This window comes from Melitaea cinxia, chromosome 11, assembly GCF_905220565.1.
Source record: "Melitaea cinxia chromosome 11, ilMelCinx1.1, whole genome shotgun sequence".
Taxonomy (NCBI): Eukaryota; Metazoa; Arthropoda; class Insecta; order Lepidoptera; family Nymphalidae; genus Melitaea; species Melitaea cinxia.
The window spans coordinates 6,610,590-6,632,637 of NC_059404.1; positions in this window are offsets into that span (position 1 = coordinate 6,610,590).

Here is a 22,048-nt window from a genome sequence, read left to right on the forward strand (position 1 = left end):
AAATTGATATATAGGTACCTACTTTGATGCACTAAATATATAAGTATAGAAATATGAAAGAAAATTGAAAATATAAATCTCGGAGTCGCTAATCAATGAACATACATATCTCAAAATCACCTACGAAACATGCATGGTTTATTAATCGTTAGATTCATTTAAAATATTTTTATCTATGCAAATACCGAAATCACAAAAAAAACTTGTTTCATAAATAGATATAAAGTATTAGAATAGAATTAAATTTAACACGGTATAAATGTATGAGCTAATTAATTCTGAAACATGAACGAGTACTTTCTTTCTTCATTTCACTCAGCACAAACTATGTAATTCCGTTATTTATTTATGTATGTAAAGATATCGTTGTCAGAAAAGTAGACTACTGTTATAGTAGTGTATAAATACGAGATTAGATGGTTCTATAGTAAAAAAAAACCTTGGACAATATGCGTTACTCAGAAAAAAAAAATATTTACTTTTCTGTAACATATAGAGTTGTATTAGACTTTCTACTTGCTCTATTTACAAATAACTTATTAAGACACATAAAGACAAATGTTCTATAAGCACATAAACGTAAACTAAAATATATAAGTCGGAGAAGACTTAGTTAACATATAAGTAGGAAGTGTGAAATGTTCATCCTCTTTAAATGGCAGTAATTTATATCGAATATTACGGGAAAATTTGTACTAAAAACTAGAATATAGATAAAATGAAATCGATTCAATATTTCAAGCTTTACATATTTTCTTGTTTTATTGTCAAAGGTCGATAAATTTACTCTATTTTATTTTAATTTGTCGGAAAAATGTTCGTGTGGAAGTCAAAGATATTCGCTTGTAAATACAAGCTACAAACTTTTTTATGGAACTTTTCGAAATATGTGGTTTATAAAACGTTTTATTTTTTGTATAAAAACAATTATTTGATATTTATGCAGATTCGTATTTTGGACGTCGATTTGCTTCGCCGAATAAAAGTTTATTTTATTTAATATTTTTTCATCCTAATATTAAAATGGTTTTTAAGTAAAGTTGACCATGGTTCGAATTAATTTCTAATGTGGGATCATTTAAAAAAATTGCATTTTTATGTCAAGCCCACACAACGAGTGCCGAAAACGTTTATATATACTAGATTTTCTGGCGTTTTTTTTTTTTAATTTATTGCATTCAAAATAGATTTAAACGAAAACAGCAATAATTTAAACAAAAAAAAAAATGATAATACATCTTGAAACGTAGTTTGTATTTACTTACTATTATAGCTTACTTTAGTAGCTTACCTCATAAATTACTAAAATACGAATTATTTATAGAACTGTAGAATAAATATATTATATAATTAAATATCCATATTATTTTAGATTTTGCCAACTGAATGATAACTCTATACGTCTAATGCTTAACGGGTATGACTTGTTATTAAAACAATATATTTAGAATACGTGCAATCAAAAATGCAAATAAGTTAGATTTGTCTATGCGAGAATCAACCATTTTAGTGCTATATTTGGCCTGATACATATCTAATATCTACGGTAATCTGACTTTAACTTAATTATTTTGCTAAGAAGTTATATTTTTTAAGATAAAAATAAATAATTTTAGATCTTTTATTTCTATTTTTGTTTATATTATTTTATAGAACCGTTATAACTTCAGGCATCCATAACATTTTGAATGATACTGTATTTATTTAATTAGGATTCTCTTTATTAATTCATTTTTGTAGTATTATTTCGAAGGCATAATAATGTCAATTTCTTTTATAATTCTTAAACATTCTAACGAGTTCATCATTAAGATTTGTTGCACCTATGCGTTATATATTATGCACGTAAACTCGAGCAACGACATCTTATATGTAGTTATTTTATGATATTCGTTGATAGTGACGTGAAACCCTAATGTTATTGTCCGACATGAATGGAACATGAGGGTTCTATCTAAGGTATATTCTTTAGCTTATTATTTGTCTCTAAACATACCAACATACTAGACAAACGCTGATTTACAAATTACTTTGGCTTTACTATTGACGCTTTTGAATTTAAGAAATGTTTTTATAAGTATTTTTTTTTAATTTAATTGGAATCAGAATAATTTAATTCCTTACTTCGATCTTTAGCCACTTGTATATACTTATATGTCTTTTCAAACTTTTCAAGTCGATTGTTGTTGTCACGAAATCTATTAACCGCCTAGCCACGAGTTCTCACAAAAACAAAGAAAATGCTCAGTTCTCACGGCGCCGTGCATGCATCTAATACCAATTGATAGTAATTACATCTTTGTGTATATAAAATAGTCCTCTCACGAATTAAGAAACTTGACTGAACATGTTTAAAAATGGAATAAATTTTCATACATTTTATTACTAAGTAAATAGGTAGATACATTGTACTTACCAAAAAGTAGTTTTTGTTTCTGATTTGGCTTACTCACATAAAAATTATTATTTTATTGTACTTATAAATAAAAAACTGTGAAAATACAAAACACATTTATAGGAAGGAATTTATAGGAGTAGAAAAAGTATAGATAGGTATGTAAAATTCAATTTTTTTCGTCCTACAAGAAACCCTACTTTTTGCTTTATGCACTGTTTCTTAAAAACAACTGGCACATGCAACGAATATTGACTCACAAAAAAATATATATTTTAACAAGCGTTGCGTAACTCTTAGCGACTGTTTCTTTCGGTAAATCAAAAAAACACCTTACTCCGTTCTTTTGTTTCTCTCTATTGTTATACATTTATAAAGAAATTGAGAGTTTATTGTTGTTATACAAGCCATTTTTACTTTTTGTTTGCATTATGTTGCGACCGTAAAAATAGAGCATAAACAAAAAAAAACCGAAACCCTTCCGCGTTGCGACAATTGTGAGATTTTGAGGTGTGCATCAGTTTAGAATTACAGGTGAAATAGTGAACGTGTTCTCATTGTGATAATGTATCTTTTTGTCTCGAGCGTGATCTTAATTGCTTTCTTTTATAACTAATCATTGATTTATTGCTGCGGTGGAAGGGATCACAATATTAGAGGCATGGTTTGTACGAAATTTCATTATTACTTTCACGTTACTCACCTATCTCTTACCGTAGACGAACCGTGTTCAGACATTCTTAGAAATTTTTATTAGGTATGCTTTATTAGAAATGTAGTAATAATGTGAACTTTATTCTGTATAACGCTAATATTTCTAATCATGTGTATAATTTTTTATTGTGATTATGACCAAAGTGTTAGTTTTCTATATGATTGAGAACTAAAATTTTCCTTATGTTACTCTACAAATGTATCCTACAGATGCGAACGAACAACAAAGACGATGGGTGCAAACGACACGTAATTTCATATCGACGTGCACAATTTGTTCTTTCGTAATATCCTAGCGTTTGTGCTACACCACTAGAGTATACTATTTACCGTGTATTTGCCGAGTCTGTAGCAAAATATTTGTCGAACGTGTCGACCGGCGTGTCAAATGTAACATATCTAGGCGGGACACGTTGCCAAGAACGGCATATTCCGTTATTACACGCGTTATTATCTCGTCGTCTTTTCTTTTCGCTGCAATAAAAGCGTCGATCTCACTGCTTTAGTGTTTAACATTCGTCAATTGTCAGAAGTCAAAATGGAGACTGCAGTATGTATGATATCGTAAATAATATTATTATTGTATCAACGACCGACAGGCGGTATTTGGTGGTATAAAAAATAACAAACATAAATTTTCATTTCGATATCATTTCTTTGTTGGACGATGACTCACGGTCTAACTACCGCACAAGCACAGATCTCCATCACCGTATCTTTGAGACACGACTAAGTTCAACAACTTTTTTTTAAACCATAAATCGTGTTTAGTCATAGATGCAAATAGAATATTTTAAATATAATCCAGGTTCTTTACCAAATAAAACAGTTGATTATTATAATTTTGGTTCAATAAAATAATACAAACTTTTACGTCAATATCAATAAAATAATATAAATTTTGGATATCATATTAGTGAGTAAGACAATATACATTTCGGCGTTATTATGATTCGAATAATATTACATTATTTAGAGCAAAGTAAATGGCCGCCGTTGTTTGTTGTCATGTTTAATAGAACTTGAAAATGCGTTAAACAACATTAATTGGGATATACTTGGTATAAGTGATGTACGTAGATCGAAAGAAAATATAGAAGAGCATGAAGATTACATAATATACTATAAAAATGAAATAACAGGAATATACGGCGTTGGATTCTTAGTCAAAAAATACCTGAAAAATAACATAATTGAATTTAAAGGAGTCTCAGACAGGATAGCTGTCTTAAATATTATACTTCCTGGTCACAAACACCCGACATCAATAGTCCAAGTATATGCTCCTACTGAGGTAGCGAAAAAAGAAATTAAAAATAACTTTTATGAAAACCTAAATGAAACAATGGAGACTTTGTATAAGGCAATTATTGTGATGGGAGACTTTAATGGCCAAATCGGCCAGCGAAGAAAGAACGAAGACAAAATACTTGGACCCTATACAACCGGCAAGAGAAACGAAAATGGACAAAGATTGATAAACTACGCATTAGAAAATAATTTACATATAATGAACACTTTTTATAAAAGAAAACCTAAAAGAAAATGGACGTGGGAATCTCCCAACGGCCAAATAAGAAATGAGATAGATTTCATAACTACAAATAAACCGCAGCTTTTCTTAAACGTGGAAGTCCTTAATAATTTTAACTACTTTACTGATCACAGACTACTCCGAGGTCAACTACACCTAAATGAACCTAAAAATTCTAGGAAACATTTGCAAAATACTAAGCGAGCAATTACATTACCATTACCAAGCCATATTCTAGAATCCCTAAAAACTAAATTAACACCAATAAGCGAACTAAGAACAGTCCAGGATAAATATGATACCTTGGAAGAAGAATTAAAAAGAACTAATAAACTCTTTGAAAAAGACAAACCATTTAAAGATAGAATAGGATCTGAAGCAAGAAGATTAATAAAACAAAGAGCACTTTTATTTAAGAACAGAAGGAACAATAGACAAAACATAATTAAAATAAGTAAAGAAATAAACACTGAAATAAAAAAGTTCAGAAATACACAAAAAACTAATTTAATACAACACTACATAACAAAATTTGGTGGAATCAAGAGTGCGTGGAAGGAACTTCAAGACCACACAAACTGGATTACTAACGTCATACATCATAAAACTCAAAAACATAAATTTAAAAGAAACGAAATATTAAATACAGCAACTGATTTCTATCGCAATCTTTATCATGACAAACCAAGTACATCAATTATAAGTAGTGAAACAGTTACGAGTACCGAAGAAGAACCAGTTCCTAATATATTGAAAGATGAAGTTACCAAAGCCATCAAATCACAGAAAACAGGAAAATCACCCGGCGAAGATAACATCTCTAACGAACTGTTAAAAGGAGTATCAGAGACTATCTTGGAAACACTGACAAAGCTTTTTAACGAAATTTTAAAAACAGAATATATACCCCTTCAATGGACCACATCTACAATAATTTTACTTCATAAAAAAGGGAGAACAGATAATATATCGAACTACAGACCCATTTCGTTGATATCAAACGTATACAAAGTTTTCTCCAAGATAGTACTGGACCGGATAACAAAAACTATAGACGAGAATCAGCCGAAAGAACAGGCAGGGTTTCGAAGTGGTTCTTCAACCATCGACCACATCCACACCATCAAACAAATGATCCAGAAATGCAATGAATATGGAATAAACTACTACTTAGCATTTATAGACTACAATAAAGCATTTGATTCGCTGAAACATGAGAAAATATGGGAAGCCCTCACCACACAACGGGTCCACAGTAAATACATAAACATAATAAAGAATATATACATAAACATGACAGCCAAAATACGCACAGAAAAGATAGGAGAATGTTTTCCCATTAAGAAAGGAGTTAGACAGGGAGATCCCTTATCACCCAAACTGTTCTTGGCAACCCTAGAACATATATTTCGACAATTGGATTGGAAGGAATACGGTATTAATGTTAATGGAGTATTACTAAACCATCTAAGATTCGCAGATGATCTTATATTAATATGTGGTGATCCAAACACTCTGCAGATTATGATCGAACAACTGATAAATAAAAGCGAAAAGGTAGGACTATTAATAAATACCAGTAAAACAAAGTTAATGACAAATCACATCAAAATTCCCATTAAACCTGAAAATGCTGCTGAACTGGAATATGTAAATGAATATACATACTTAGGTCAAATAATATCCCCAACAGACATCACAACCAAGGAAATTCAAAATAGAATAAACCTAGGATGGAAAAAATACTGGGCTCTAAAAGATATTATGAAAAATTCGGAAATACCAATAGAAGGGAAGAAGAAAATATTTAATACATGCATTCTACCAAGCATTACCTACGGATGCCAGACATGGAGTTGTACAAAGAAAAATATCAAATCACTAGAAACCTGTCAACACCGAATGGAAAGAAGCATTCTCAACATAAAATTAAAAGATAAAATTAGTTTAAAAACAATCAGAAAACGAACTAAGATTAAAGATATAAAATACCAAATTAAACAACTGAAATGGAAATGGGCTGGACACATAACAAGAAGTAGGACAGAAAAGTGGACAAACGAAGTAACGGAATGGTGCCCTAGATATAATAAGAGAAGTAAAGGCAGACAGTATAGAAGGTGGGAGGATGATATCAAGGAGGTAGCAGGACCATGCTGGATGAGGATAGCAAGAGATCGATCGTTGTGGAGAACACTTGGGGAGGCCTATGCCAAAGAGCAAGACAATCACAAAACCGGTGTCTAATACAAATAATAAAATTAATTACGTTGCTTTCATAAACAACCAATTTAGTATTAGTAAGTAGTACATAAGTAGTGATAAGATGAAATGTAACATATAAGATTGTTAATAAAGGCTTTTATTATTATTAAATGGCCGCCGTTGGACAGGAGCTTAGGGAGACCTCTCATTTCAAGATATAAGATCCATTTTTGATATCAGGAAAGATAAATTCACGTTTCAAAGGTCGCAGTGTTAAGTGTGGAAGTTTGATAACACTGAATTCCGTGATGAGCAAACGACTACGAAGAAGTTTATAAATGATCCAATTTCACAGATCGGCGGTTAGCGGGCGTGCAAATTAACCAGATTTAAGGAAAGTTTTGCAAACTTGAAACTTTTTAAAATAAAATATAATATTTTTTTTATCGAAGCAATCTTATCAAATGATTTAGTTTAATATGCGATGTAATTATATTTGACGAAGAAATACTTTGCATAATGTTTCTTTCATCGTGTGGCTCGTAAAGATTTATTATCTTTTGACATAATTTTTAAATTAATTAACAATATTTTATTATAACTACCGTGGTACTTGTTAGCGCTAACGTGTTTACGAGTAAAATGATTAATTATTGTATTGAAAACTTTTTTAAATATTAACAAGTTATGCTTGAAAATCCAATTATTATGGTACATTGCTAAGTAACTTTATGAAGACGATGCGTTGTTTATTATGGTATTTTAAATACAGAAATTATAATTTGAATGTAAGCTAAAGGTCTTGATGAAAACTCGCAAGTAATCGGTGAGCTTTCAAGCCTTCGACATAAAATGCATGATGAATGTCGACAAGCCCTTGCTTGGTACCGTTGCGTCCCCACTCTCAAGGGCTGGGCATCGGATAATCCACTGAGACGAGACCTACCTCACCCCTCTATCACAAACTGGTTATCGATGTAAAGGTGGTAATGTAGAGAACTTCAAGGTTCTTGTAGTATTAGTCACTTGTATCGAATATCGAAATGGGGTTCGGTGCACTCGGCACCATGTTTTAACTCGATCACTAATGGAATACAAGTTCAAAATGGCCGTGTTCGCTTATAGGAGCTTTTTGAGACATGAATCATATTATATGAGTATGGTGTAAAAATATTTATTTTTTAAACGATGTGATAGAATCGTAATTAAACTTCTTACGTTCTTTATTTTTAAAACATCACGTTGTCTAGACGTGTTTTTGCTTCTTTTTAAAAGAATTACAAGGTTGTGAAAAAATCGAAGCTTCAGTAACTTCAATTCTGGCTTAGAAGTTATTGAATTAAAAAGTTTTTAGGGATCTTATTTTGGTATCAATTTGTTAATTACCTATATATTGACAAGCATGATATTTTACTCAATAGGCTATATTTATTATGTTTTATATCATAAAGTTAATTTTAAGGTGACTTTGCGGTACGTAACTAACGAGCCTTATTTGGTAAGATCCGATAAAAGTCAATAATTTTACATTTAAATGCATTGCAACATAAAATTTCGCTAAAAGGCTCACAGTATGAAATCTAATTTATTCCCTACTAATCTGAGGAGCGAGTTTCAGGACCACCTGTTTGACACACGGCCATTCGACCGCTCATTTTATGTACGGGGATAACGCCGTACATTCGAAATAAATTCGCAGTTTTTATAATACGTATCAAATTAACGTATCAGTATGTATTTATCGTATGCGTTCAGATTGTCTTATTTTATTCGATACCGGGACATTGTGTAATAACATATCGCTGTCAATTTACGCGCGGGTATCGTAAATGAATTTGTAATAAAATTGTTACTTTATGACAGGTAAAGATACTTGGACTGACTTACGGAACTTAATAACTACGTGTTTCGTTAAGCTTGATTTACAGTTTACGGAATCGCTTTCAAGAACTATAAGCCGTAGGAGTCGTTTGGTCGACGTTTATTATATTTTATTAAAACTGAAAACTTTCATTAAATTTGCGAATATTTTTTTAAATTCTTTCGAATCTCTATAGGTTGGTAATGACATTTATTAATTTAAAACTTATTATAAATACTACGTAAATTTATTTGTTTTGATTTGATAAAACGAAACGGCATCCAAAGATGATTGGTAGGAAACTGGTGATTTAATTGAATCAGAATAGGCTTAATCTCGACTACCGACCGAAAGCGGTCTCAAGAGGGCCTAATTAATTTAAAGAACAGAACAACATCGACGACCAAACGCAGCAACTCCCGCCTCAACGAGTAACTCATTGTATAAATACAGTCGTCTACCCCATGATATAAAGTCTAGAGAGTTGTTGTTGAGAAGCAAACTTAGTTAGGTTTATTAGATATCAGAGTGTGGTTGGGAACAGATGCCCTCGTTGTTTTTGTTTAATCTTAAAAATTGTCTGTAGATTATTCCGTGCTTGCCCTTTTAATGTCTGAAGCGTGTGATTATTCTTGTTGTATTTTGTACTTAATTAACATGAAATCGGGTTAATTTAGGCAGATGGCTTGAGAATATTTCTCTTATATTTAAAAATTAAGACGTAATCTTTATTTTTCTTTGTTGTATAACAGAATATTATTCACAAGACCTTTAACGTATCATATAGTTACGTGATTTATATTAAAAATATTTTTAAAGAGTTACCATTTTGTGTACCCAAATGTCTTGCTAGGAGTATAATAATTAATTTAATGCTATTTGCGCGCTGAGAGAGTAAACTTTAACAGAAGACTTGGATTGTTATAACGAGTCGGTTTTTTAACTGTAATATTTTAGTTAGATATTTTGCTCCGGAGCTCGAGTGGCCTCTACGTTTATGTCCTTCAACATGGCCGAGACGGTAGCCGAGCGCGAGGTTGTTTCGGAATGTAAACTTGGAGACTGGTGCTTGTCATAAGAGAAATTTTAGAATATATTTTATATGAACGATAAAAGAAAACGCAATAAATTTGACGCATAATAAAAGAAAATTGAGTTAAATTCACGCATCGAAGTTTTTTATAACAAATATTCAAGTGATATAAGTATTATGATACGTTTAAAACAATCTAGGTTGAAAAACTTATTCTATTACATATTTTGGCTGAAATTTTATTTGTCTACATGAAATATGAGGAGGATAACCATATTATTGTAAAACTACAGAATTTTTATAGCTGTTTTGAAAACAAAGAGAAAATATCTGTTTTAATTATACTTTTTTAGCTTTATAATTTCAGATATAAGATATGTAGAAAGGCATGTAGGGGAATGGTCAAATTTAAGAGTTTCTTCTCTTTAATACTTAAAATAAATGTTTTTATTTGGAATATTATAAAATGAACCTATCGAACTTTTTAGAACTTATCGCCTGACAGAGATTAACTATTATCTAATATAATTTTCCTCTAAAATGTACTGAACAGATAAGAATACGCTTTATTGTACACCAAATATAGAAATTATAAATAGCAAAGAAAAAACGATTTTAACAATATGTTCATTAGGTACAAAGGACGGCCTTATCGCTAAAAAACGATATCTTCCAGGCAACCTTAAAGGAAATAGTCTAGCATCAGCATAGGTGTACAAGTTACAATCGATTTATAATATCGTAATCGTAGATGTTAAAAATAGCATGGTGTCGTCTCCTGTCAAAGATTTTCATTGTAATATGAAACTTTGAATAGTTACGGGTTTCTGTAAAGAACTCACTATAGATGGCGCCACGGTTCGCTTAAACCGAAAATAAAATCATCATATCAAAAATTTCGATCTAGCGGGTACATCGTTCCATAGCTTAATCAGCTAAAGCGCCGACACGGTCAGTCGGAGACGCGGGTTCGAACCCCGCTGGAGCGGTCAATTCGGAAAAATGTGTATCTGAATAATAAATAGGTTTAGGTATGTATACAAATTGTCACCTGAATCTATTCTAAGATTTGAAGATATAAATATATATATTTAATTTGATCATGCAGGTGAAATTTAAAAAAAAATTAAAATAAATTAAAAATCGCTCACTTCTATAACTTGGCTCACGCACACTCCGTCCATTACCCGTCCCAACAACTGAAGACTAGCATTAATTACTAGAAAGGTTTCCTACTAGAAAATACTTGCTACCGTCTCTAGTACCAACATTCTCTATTACTCACTTCAGCTACCAAATAGAGTTCTGTAAAAGTAAACAAACGTTTATTTTTGTTGCAACGTCTACCTTTTTAAAGATTACCATTGATACATAGAAGAATAGCCCCTACTACCTTAAGATTCAGCTCAAAATACTTTGTACGCTATAATAAATGAGATTTTCGCCCACTGTACCGGTTTTTGTCCAATCGAAATGCAGGCTTATTATAAATTTGTCATATTTTTTTAATATCGTTCGTAAAATATTTGATATATATCAAACTCGATAGTCGGGTTTAAAATGGTTCTTAAGATAAAACATACGTGTATGTATATTGTATATATTTAATAAATTTTAAGACTATTTGAATTTTAAGTTAATTCTCAGGATTATTAAATGTTAAATTAGGGTTATTTTTTTAGTAAAAACACAAATTTAAATTTCATATTACCGCTTCGTAAGGCAATTTTAATATAAAGTTTATTCACAACAATATTAATTTTTTTTTGATTATTTTTATTAATGATGACTTTTTAAACAACTCTCTACCTACATATATATTCGGTGTTAAACTGTCGAAAAACAACAAAATATTCTCGACATTATACACTTCTTTTTAAAATAAAGTGGAATGGTCATGTGGGTATATTTAATATTTTTATTTCATTTAGATATTTCTAGATGGTTCAATCGTATTTTTGGAAATATATGCTTGTAGAGTTTGTACTAAGCAATCTTGTTTCTTAAAACAAAGTCAGGAGTATATTAAGTTGGATGTCATCAGAGTCTATGGGATAGTAATCTCATTTCAGCTATCAGAGGATCGTTTTCGAATATCGAACTTCGCAAATTCGGTTATTCGTATGCAGATCAATGTGAATGCAACAAAGCCTTTTGTTATAAGACTCTTGAGGAATGGGGGACACTCTCCCGATAGACGGATCGGGTACAAATAGAAACGTAACAAAGTTTCGCAGATCCAAAGAGATGACATATTTTAAAGTAGAAAAGTAATTTTAGGTAAATAGAAAGCTGAAAATGAAATCTGATAAAAAATAGACTGCATTTGCTATATTTTTACTTGGTTTATATTTTACCTTCTGTATACTACAATAATTATAGAAGTATCATACCTTACAGTAACGCAAGTGTTTTTATCTTGATAAAGATAACTCTAGGTGTAGTTAGGTACCTAATATAATATCTAATAAATATAATACGTAAATATTAACGTAATTAAAATGAATTGATCTATATTCAATAAATATATATAAATATTATTTATTTTATTATTTCTTAATTGTGTTTAAATAAGGTTATTATGTAACATTAATAAATTACAGATATTGTTAGTCCAGTTTTTATTATAATTTCAAATACGTAATAAAAATTTAATTCTATAATGAATATATAAAGCGAATTATATAGGTGTTGAATATACAAATAGAAGAGGTATTGCCAATGATAATACACAATAAATTTCAATATCATTACAATAAGTCATAGGGGTTATCAGTGGATGTGTTTTATCTTAGTAATGAGAGCTGCACGATTTTCTCATTAGGACTGTGAAATTATATAAACATTTCGACTGTTGCTATCTTAACTACCACGTGTTATGATGATAACGATATGTATGAAATAGTTTGAACAGACTAGTGTTTGAGAGCTGTGCTAGGTATAAGTACTTTGCTATTAATTAATAATAGTTAGATTCAATATTCAAGATAAAACGAAACATAAATGTTAGTGAAATTGAATGATAATATCTATGTCTATATATCAGCTAGATACCTATATAATATAACGATAAAAATAAAACGCTGAAATGTACGCGCATTACTTCCGAATGACTGCACCCAAAATGGATAATTCCTTTTTTTTGTGTTCATTATTGCCTCTAAAAAGTTCGTATAAAAGAAAATTTAAAATAAGATCCGAATATTCCAGAAAAAAATAATCTGGTGCGGCGGGTCAGCCAGTGTGTTATATTTTCGCCGTTTTTTCTGTCAATGACTTCTTAAACTCCGTTGTAATTGGTACAAATTACTTTCATTTTAAAATTAAAGTAGTTGATTTATATTCTTATTTATCACGTGATAGAGAAATATTTTGCAAGAAAACTAATCGGTAATATTTTTGAGATTTTCGACGTGAATTCTAGTAGAACAGCAGAACGAATTAGGTGCCACTCTATGTCAACAAAATGTTACAGCGCACTTAATTTAAATACAAATTTCCATACTTAAATATATTATTTTGACAATACAAAGCTTAAATAGCATTGATAAACGAAAATGAACAGACAAACATTTTAGACAGATAACATTAGTGAGGAAACCAGCTAATTAAACTTTATTCTAATCGTGCGTATAAAATCGATAATTGTTTTAATTACTCTAATCGACAGTTGATTTGATTTTTGAAATGACTCTATAATATTTACGTGCGTAGGTGACTTTAGTTACTGTATAAGGAAAAACTAAATATAACTCAATTGATAAAAACTGTGTACTTATGTTTAGTTACGGTCCCAAATCATAGATAAGATTGTTTTGACATTCATCCGTGTAAATTGATACTTATCATGTTAAAAAAACATTAAATCATAACATTTTATGCCATTAAATGTTAATACGTTTGTAACTTTGTAGTAAGTGATATTGACTTATTCTATATTGAGGTACTAATCAGTGTTTTAATGAGTGTTCAATAACAAAATGATAAATTTATAATTGTCAATATTTATAATAATAAAAAAATATTTTTTTTCGTGTTATTTTTTATCATTACCTTTGACTGCAATACGTAGGTATAAATAATATAAGAGATTTATTATTTACCTAGTAGCTATAAGTGTCGACTATTAATATATAAATGACAATACTATGATATTTTTTGTTATATATGCGTGGAAAAATAAATAGCAATAAGTAAGGTTAGTTTTTGACCGGCAATGGAGTTTGGTCCTTATTTAACCCTACTTTTTAGATGATAACCCTGGGGAAATCGTGTCTTTCTAACCCGGAACAATTTTAATAAGAAGAAATGTCGCCCTGTGGTGCACCTAGAAAAGGTGAGAAGGAATTTTAGGTCCATTTAGATACGTTCCTGCTTTATGAGAGTAGATAACTACGTAGACATTTCTTTATATGTTATATATGTTTATATATAATGCTATATTTTTTAAGAATTTGAAATATGTTATGTGGTAAATAGTGAATAAATGAAGCAATAAATATTTTAATTCTTTGTATATTTATTTAATTTCCGTTTGTTTTATGTACCTACCTATCTATTGTATGAATGGATATTTTAGATATGAAGTCGTATTCAGTACCACTTCATATAAAATTTTGACCATGTTTTATTGCCTATTTACATATTAAGATTTTTTAAACATATAATATAGTTTTGTAAATATGTTTATGTGTATTTTGTACCAACTAAAAATTTACTCGATTACATGAAGTGTACCTACTCGTATGAACACAAATGTGTTTACCATTCCTATATGTTAACCATATATAAAATTGATTGTTATCTACTAATCTATGTTAAAGTTTTGTAACTCAATAAACGAGTAAAGGTGTTTAATAAATTAGTTCGTCTATCGCACAACCACCGTCATACCTAATTACACATTTACTTAACTAAATGGTGAAAATATTTATACATTGCTAATTATTTTAATTAAGTACCAATAGCCAATAAAACCGGTATAATATAGTCCCTATTAAGCGAATTCTAATTAGAAATGGCACGAGTATGTTAATATAACTGTTTGGCTCGATAGCGCCCCAACTAGCCTTTGCTGTCCCTATTATTACCTAGAGATCTGATATTATCGACCTAATATAGCTAGTGTTTACCAACAAATAGGATGAAAATCGTTTTACGCATGCGTCGTTACGCCTGTGTGTGTGGCTATAAGTATGGCGTCGGGACGCCCTGTCGAGCGCGGTTATGCAACATCCTTTAATCCAGAAGCGTTTTCAATTGCAAGATTGTACGATTAAAAATAAAATGAAATCTCAATTAATCATACGCATTACAGCAGAATATTATATATTTCAAGTAAAAATCTTAAGTTTTAATTTTTGTCTACAAGATAATATTTTCTACTATGAGACAAATCTTTGATTTTATTTACACCTCTAAATATCGATAAAAAATAGAATTGTAAAAAAAAATAACGAGGAAAAAGCGTTGATATAATCTATTCAAGTTATTTTAAAAATTTAACTAAGAGAACTCTACCATTAATAAAAAGTATATTTATTTCACAAGGAAAAAACGGAACAATATTTAGCGGGCGACCTAGATGTATCTAAATTAGGCACAGTCATCATTATTCAAATTTATTCAAGCCAGAATCACGATGAAACAAAACAAAAGATTACTTTGTATGCGAAATTCTAAATGCTCGGATTTTGCGAACGATTCGTTTGTATGGAGTTAGAAATAGATAGAAAAATAGATTTTTGTGAATTATACTTTCAATCGTATTAGATTTTTAGTAATGGTAAAATTTCCAATTAAGTGAAACGTAACGCCATCTATCCAAAATCGTTGGAGGCTCTTTATAACCGCACCGACTGCTTCGGGACGCTTGTTTTTTATATTTTAACAATATGACAAAAATATAAGTATAACAAACAGTTTTACACCCAGCTTTTCATATTTTTTCTTTTTTATAAGAATCCTTATTTTGTGTAAACATCAACATTTTACGTAAAATCAAAAAAAAACGGTATGTAATATTTTATCCGAAAATAAATAAACCTAATTACATAAAACAATACTTAAAGTTGAATTTTTTAATTTTGAAAATCATCATTTTCACATTTTGTATAAATTTCTATCAAAATAAGTATAAAAAGATTTTTTTCTTCAGAGGGTCCCGAGCATTTGCTCTAAGCAAGTTTTCTTAGCGAAGCCTTTTTAAAGACGTTCATTCGAATTGCTTTTCGTCTCTTTTCAAGATATATAATCAATGACTTTTAAAAAGAGAATGAATATATTTAGGTGACACTAATAATCTGCATACATTATCTTTAAGAGTCATATTGACATTTTGATATTTTATTAGAGCCCGTCCCTATCATATACATACCTACTAGAAATGATTGCGATTTATAATAAGAATTGTTTGTTACTTGATTATTATTAATTATAAGATTTTAATTTTTATTTAAGACGGGTAAATGATATGTACTTATATGGGTAATCATATTGTGATAATTAGTAAAAACTATTTCAAGGATAATTGTCATTTGAATGAAATTATTACAAAATACCGTCATTAGCATAAATATTAAATAGCACCTACTTATAAATGTATATTTACTTGGGATAAAACTTACTTCGAAATTATGTCAAAATAATTTTAAAAAAAATCAAGCTACGTCTGAGAAATATTTAAGTGGACATATATTAATACTTTATACTATTAATTATTATTTAGATTTATGAATCTACCTTCACATCTACAATAAAGTTATTATCGACTGCTGAAGTATTACAATAGACATATTTTCGCAATTTCAACCTGTTAGTATACAACATTGTAATCAACAACAATTTCCAATACTTAATAGGTAATAAAATATTAACACGGTAATTTAATTGTCTTCTTCACTTCCTTATTAACTAGAAGGTCATAGAAGTTTCATTTGTTTTGTAATAATACAACAAAGTTTTTTTATGTTGTTCTGTGTTTTCTAATAAAGGCTTATTCTTTTCAATTTATTTTTAGATTTATGATCGGTCGGGTTTTCCTATTCGTTTTCATTTTGATATAAGTACTTATTTTCGTTATTGAAAAACTTCTTTCAGCTATTCTCTTCGTATGCGATTCTTTATTAAACCGAAACTATATTTATCGAAACGAAGGTTATCGATATTGACCATAGATAAATAAGTAGGTTATATTGAGTATTTATAAATATATACTAATACTAACCGTGTTAAGGTTAAAATTGCAATGAATATAAAAAAAAATACAAAACATAGAGTAAATATTGTCATCTAATCTTATAGCTAATCTAAGCACCAGTCCTAGGTATGTACGTGGCACGTACACTCTACCCGTGTAACCTTGAGCTCAACGGAACGTAACAACTACTCAGATGTTGGGCCGCATACATTAACGTTCGCGAAACCTGCACTAATAGCGAGATTTTAAATTCGTACAAATGTTTATTTTTCGACCTTCAAAAGTTCAAACACTGCCGACCGGCTAAACTCCAATAATTGCCACCTGCTACCACGAAAGCAGGCGACAATTTGCTGGCGTTTTATACCCGTCTCGTTCTAACGTAAGTAAATAAAGAGGGTAAGAGCACAGGCGCACCATCCCCTCGAGTCGTCTACGCCGAATGTCAATGAACTAATCTGGCTACAGGCGCCCACAATACAGATGTCCACGTCGTTGCTAAAATAATGACTCTAATTCTGTGTCACGATCTAAATACTAAAACACGAATAGCGACACAAAACATGAATGAAATTTATGGCCGCGGCCGGCATTTTTATGATGACTTGTTTAACGTATTCTCATATTCCGATATGCAGGTTTGACCATCAGCGAGACGTCATAAAAGACGCTTACGTAACACTCACGTGACTAGATCGGAACAGATGTCATGACGTGGGCTCGGGAAAATAAACGAATCGGCTACATTTTAAGCGATGTTTTCACTTTGGAGAAAATTTATTTGATAACTACACCCACTAAAAGAGCCACCACGAGTAATATTTGAAATGAGCATGGCAAGGACGCGTATGTAAATATCTAGTTATCGACCGCCGGAGTTCTATGGAGACGAGTTATATCGAAAATTCTATTACACGTTAAAACATTCACAATGAGATAAAGCTCAATAAATAACCGAGTGTGCGCTGTTTGTGTGGCCATTGTTGCTGGTATTTTAGTTTCAAAATTGTGTTTTGGGCGGTTGTAAGAATTTTAACATTACCTACAATCAAACAAAAACTGTCGTATAAATTGATAATAAATTTCTTTACAAACGTAAGTAAAAAATATCGACTTAAAATTGTCTCTAAAAATACTGCAGTTCATAAGTACCTACTTATAATTTTGATTATTTATGAGGTACATAAGATTCATTTGTTTCTTTTAAATCACAATGTCCGAATCGTTTCAACATCACTCAGCTAACGTACAAAGTAAGTCTTTGATAAAGTTCTATTTTAAGTTATGCCTGTCGCGCATAACGTTGCACGTGAAAATTTATGTTGGTATTTAATACTTTAAAAATATTATTTGTACTCCTCCAAACATACCACCGAACTCTTAATTTTTTATGTACTACCATATTAAAAGTTAGTCAAAAACAGGAAAAATAAAAAAGATATCCATTACATTTTAGTTGTTATGTCAATTTCTGAAGTAACTAACTAAGTTTATTATATTAGGTAATACTGACTTTATAATATCATCATTATTCCGTTTTTATTATGGTAATCGATATATAAATTTGAATTTAATGTACAATAGAGTACATGCTTCTCTTCTTTCTATTTTTGTTTACTAAAATACATTTCACATGCAATTTATGCTAACACAAAAATAAAATAACATTACATATATTTATTCGAAATAAAAAATATATACCAAAGTCAGCGGGTACCTATAGGAAAAAAAATACTTTTTACAGCTATAATATATATACGTATAATTATAATAACATCTCTATGGTTGTGGTTATGGTAGGTATCTACGCTCATTGAAATTTGATGCAACCAAACATATATTTTCAATAAAAAGACTTTTATTCAAAACAGATTAAATTTTTATTGCGGTAACTACCTAGGTATATGTACGAGTACTTAGTAAATATTTTCCTAGGAGATTTTAAATTTCTCATAATCCATATTCTAATTTTAAATTACTCAATGTTATTGTAAGATTACTTTTTTTAAAAAAATAACCACTTTAAGACTTAAAACTTCTTTCAAAATTTTATTCTGATTTCCAGTAGACCATCATCAGTGAGTATCTTATTGGAAATCGTCAATGAGAATAATAGTGAGAACTAAGAATGGTATTCTATCAAGAATTTGTTATAGACAGACTCGAGAGAAGAATAAAATAAAATGAAAAAGATGTTACCTCCTTTAGGTAGACAAAAATAGATAAAAAACAAAAACATAAGTCATTTAGTAAATGACTTTGTTAACTGAATTATCTTTTCTTAAATAACGAAGCATACCTATTCTAAAAAAATGATCACAATAATTAAAACTAAATATTTTACTATTTACCTCATTTATTTCATTTTTTTATAATATTTATTATGATTGATATTCATCTATTGAGTCTAAAGAGAAATTCTTCTACACCTCTTTTTTTATTGCTAAGCAAAATCTCACGTACAACCTGATACAAAAGCTCTGTGGTGTTTTAGTTCCACTCGCGCAAACTAGATGTCGCTAGTAACCAGTTTTAGACGGATTTCGTTTGCTTCACGTGCATGGCAGCTATTTCTATGTGTGCGCATCTTCACTGATGTTTACGTTCCTTAACGCTTACGTTATAAACACAACACACATGCGCAGATCGAATACACGTCGTGTAAGCATATAGCTCACTCACACATAGAGCACTCCCTTATCAACTGTAGACGTGAAACGCGAATTTATATACATGAGAAGTTATGCAAAAGTCATTTCTTTAAAAACACCGATAGGTGGCGTGACTATATCCATTTGAAGTCTTAGTTTTTAGTATTAGCTATTTTGATATTCATATTTGTTATTTTTTTGTAAGATATTTCTTGATTATTATTTAGACAAAATTGATGTTAGCGAGCTTGCGTTACACGTTTATCAATGTTAAATACTTTCAATAATAAATGTAGTAGCTGTTGAACTAGTAGACGATATCGTACCTAACTATAATATAATTATGGAGTTCGTAGATGTAGATTACATCGAAGAACCAATAGTAGCATTAGTATCCATTTCAATTGCGAGGTCATTGTATTTTTGTGTACAGAATTAGCAAGTTGAAGTGGCAGTGGGCTGGTCATCTGTGTCGCAGGACCGATGGCCGTTGGAGTAGACGGGTCCTAGAGTGGAGACCGCGTCTTGGCAAACGCAGTGTGGGACGTCCTCCGGCCCGTTGGACCGACGATCTACGTAAAATTGCCGGTGTAGGCTGGATGAGGATTGCGGAAGACCGGGATGTGTGGCGCGAACTGGGGGAGGCCTATGTCCAGCAGTGGACTGCGATAGGCTGAAGTGTTGTATTTTTGTGTAAATTTGTAGACATTGATTGATTTTTATTAAATTTTGATATGAAATAGAGATGGACTGTTTATTATATTTCTAGCGATATAAAATATATATAAAAAAAATTATAGTACTTTTATAAATTAGCTAAAGCATTTTTGTCTACCTGCTTCGGAAGAAGCATTTATAATCTTATTACTTATAGAGTTGATTTTATAATTCCAGAATTTTTAGATTATATTTTAAATAGGGTTAGGGTTGTCTTAATTCCAGTCCTGTCATTGTATTGAAACATTTGTATTGGCCATGTTTGTTGTGGTCTGGGTGTTTGTATATTGTGTGTTTCCGGACCCCCGACACTAAAGAAAATCCTAATGAGGGCCGTTGGGTGTGAAGCGTTTATTATTTCTTATTTATTTATTTAATATTGGTATGGAGTAGGTACGTGAGTAGTAGCTTAGTTTAAGACTTTACAAAAATATTTTATTTATTTATTTTAGGTAAAAAATAAATAAAAGTATATATTATATATTATTGTGTTTAATAATAATATCAAAATTGATAAAAGTAATAGTTATTTAGATTAGATAGCTCGAAACATTTTATTATGAGATCTTTGAGTAGGTACTAATAAATTTATATAACTATATATATCTACATATTGATTAAAATTTGATTCGAGTTAATATTTTTATCAAATCGATAGAGATTTTATTCATTTTATTATTTATGTAAAAGTCATTTCAGTTCAATTAACTTTCAATAATTTATATATCTAAAAGAAATATAGAACCTTTAATTATAATAATAAGTTGAAAAGGCGAAAAAAATAAATAAATTAGGTAAGCCTGTAAGCTTATTTTTATTTTGTATTATAAAGTATATTGCCAATTACTTATGTAATATATAAGTACTAACATATAATTTTTCCAATTTTAAAAATTCTAATAATTGTTAAAGCATGAACATTTATTCATTCAGTGACCACACGTCCATGCTCTACTTCTACATTGCATCTGTCATACGTCCAACACGTCAAAAAATATAATAGAATGACGCCATCTTGTGAAACTTTATCGATTGGTAGAAAAAAATCAATTGTTCGGGATAACCGTTCCCCATTGGCCCAGTTTTTACATCGGGGTGACACAATGGGACCCGCTTTCCCTATTTTTTGCTATGTGACCCTTTTAATATAAATTCCGATTCAAATCTCACAGACGTAGCTGTTGTGTTAATCCAAACGACGTTTTTGCACAACAAAAATCTCAACAATTAATTTATTTTTGTTAATAAAACAATAGTGTTGACACAGTGGTAGCTGCAATATTAGTCTAGGAAGACAAGCTGGTCCATCTATAAGAAATGTTCGTTATACATTAAGAATTATCTTGGTTCGTACGTTTTTTATTGGTATTGTGTCTCAATATTATTATTATTTATTAATTTATCAGTGAATAATGGATATAGAAATAGGTGAGATTAATTTATTGTTTTATTTTATTTTATTAAAATTTCAACGTACTATGTAAGTTTATGTAAATTAACTATTTAAAGTAAAATGTGTCATCTTAAATTGATATAACAATTTACACGAACTTTTATGACACAAATATTATTAAATGAAACTTATTATTTAATTACTTTTATTTATTATATTTTAAATACTTTTTACTTGACAATTTGTTGATTTATGTAAAAATTAGTTTGGCATATTTTTTTATGTAATTTTTTTATATAAAAGCAAATTAACTTATACCAAACAAAAACATATTTTAAAGATGAATT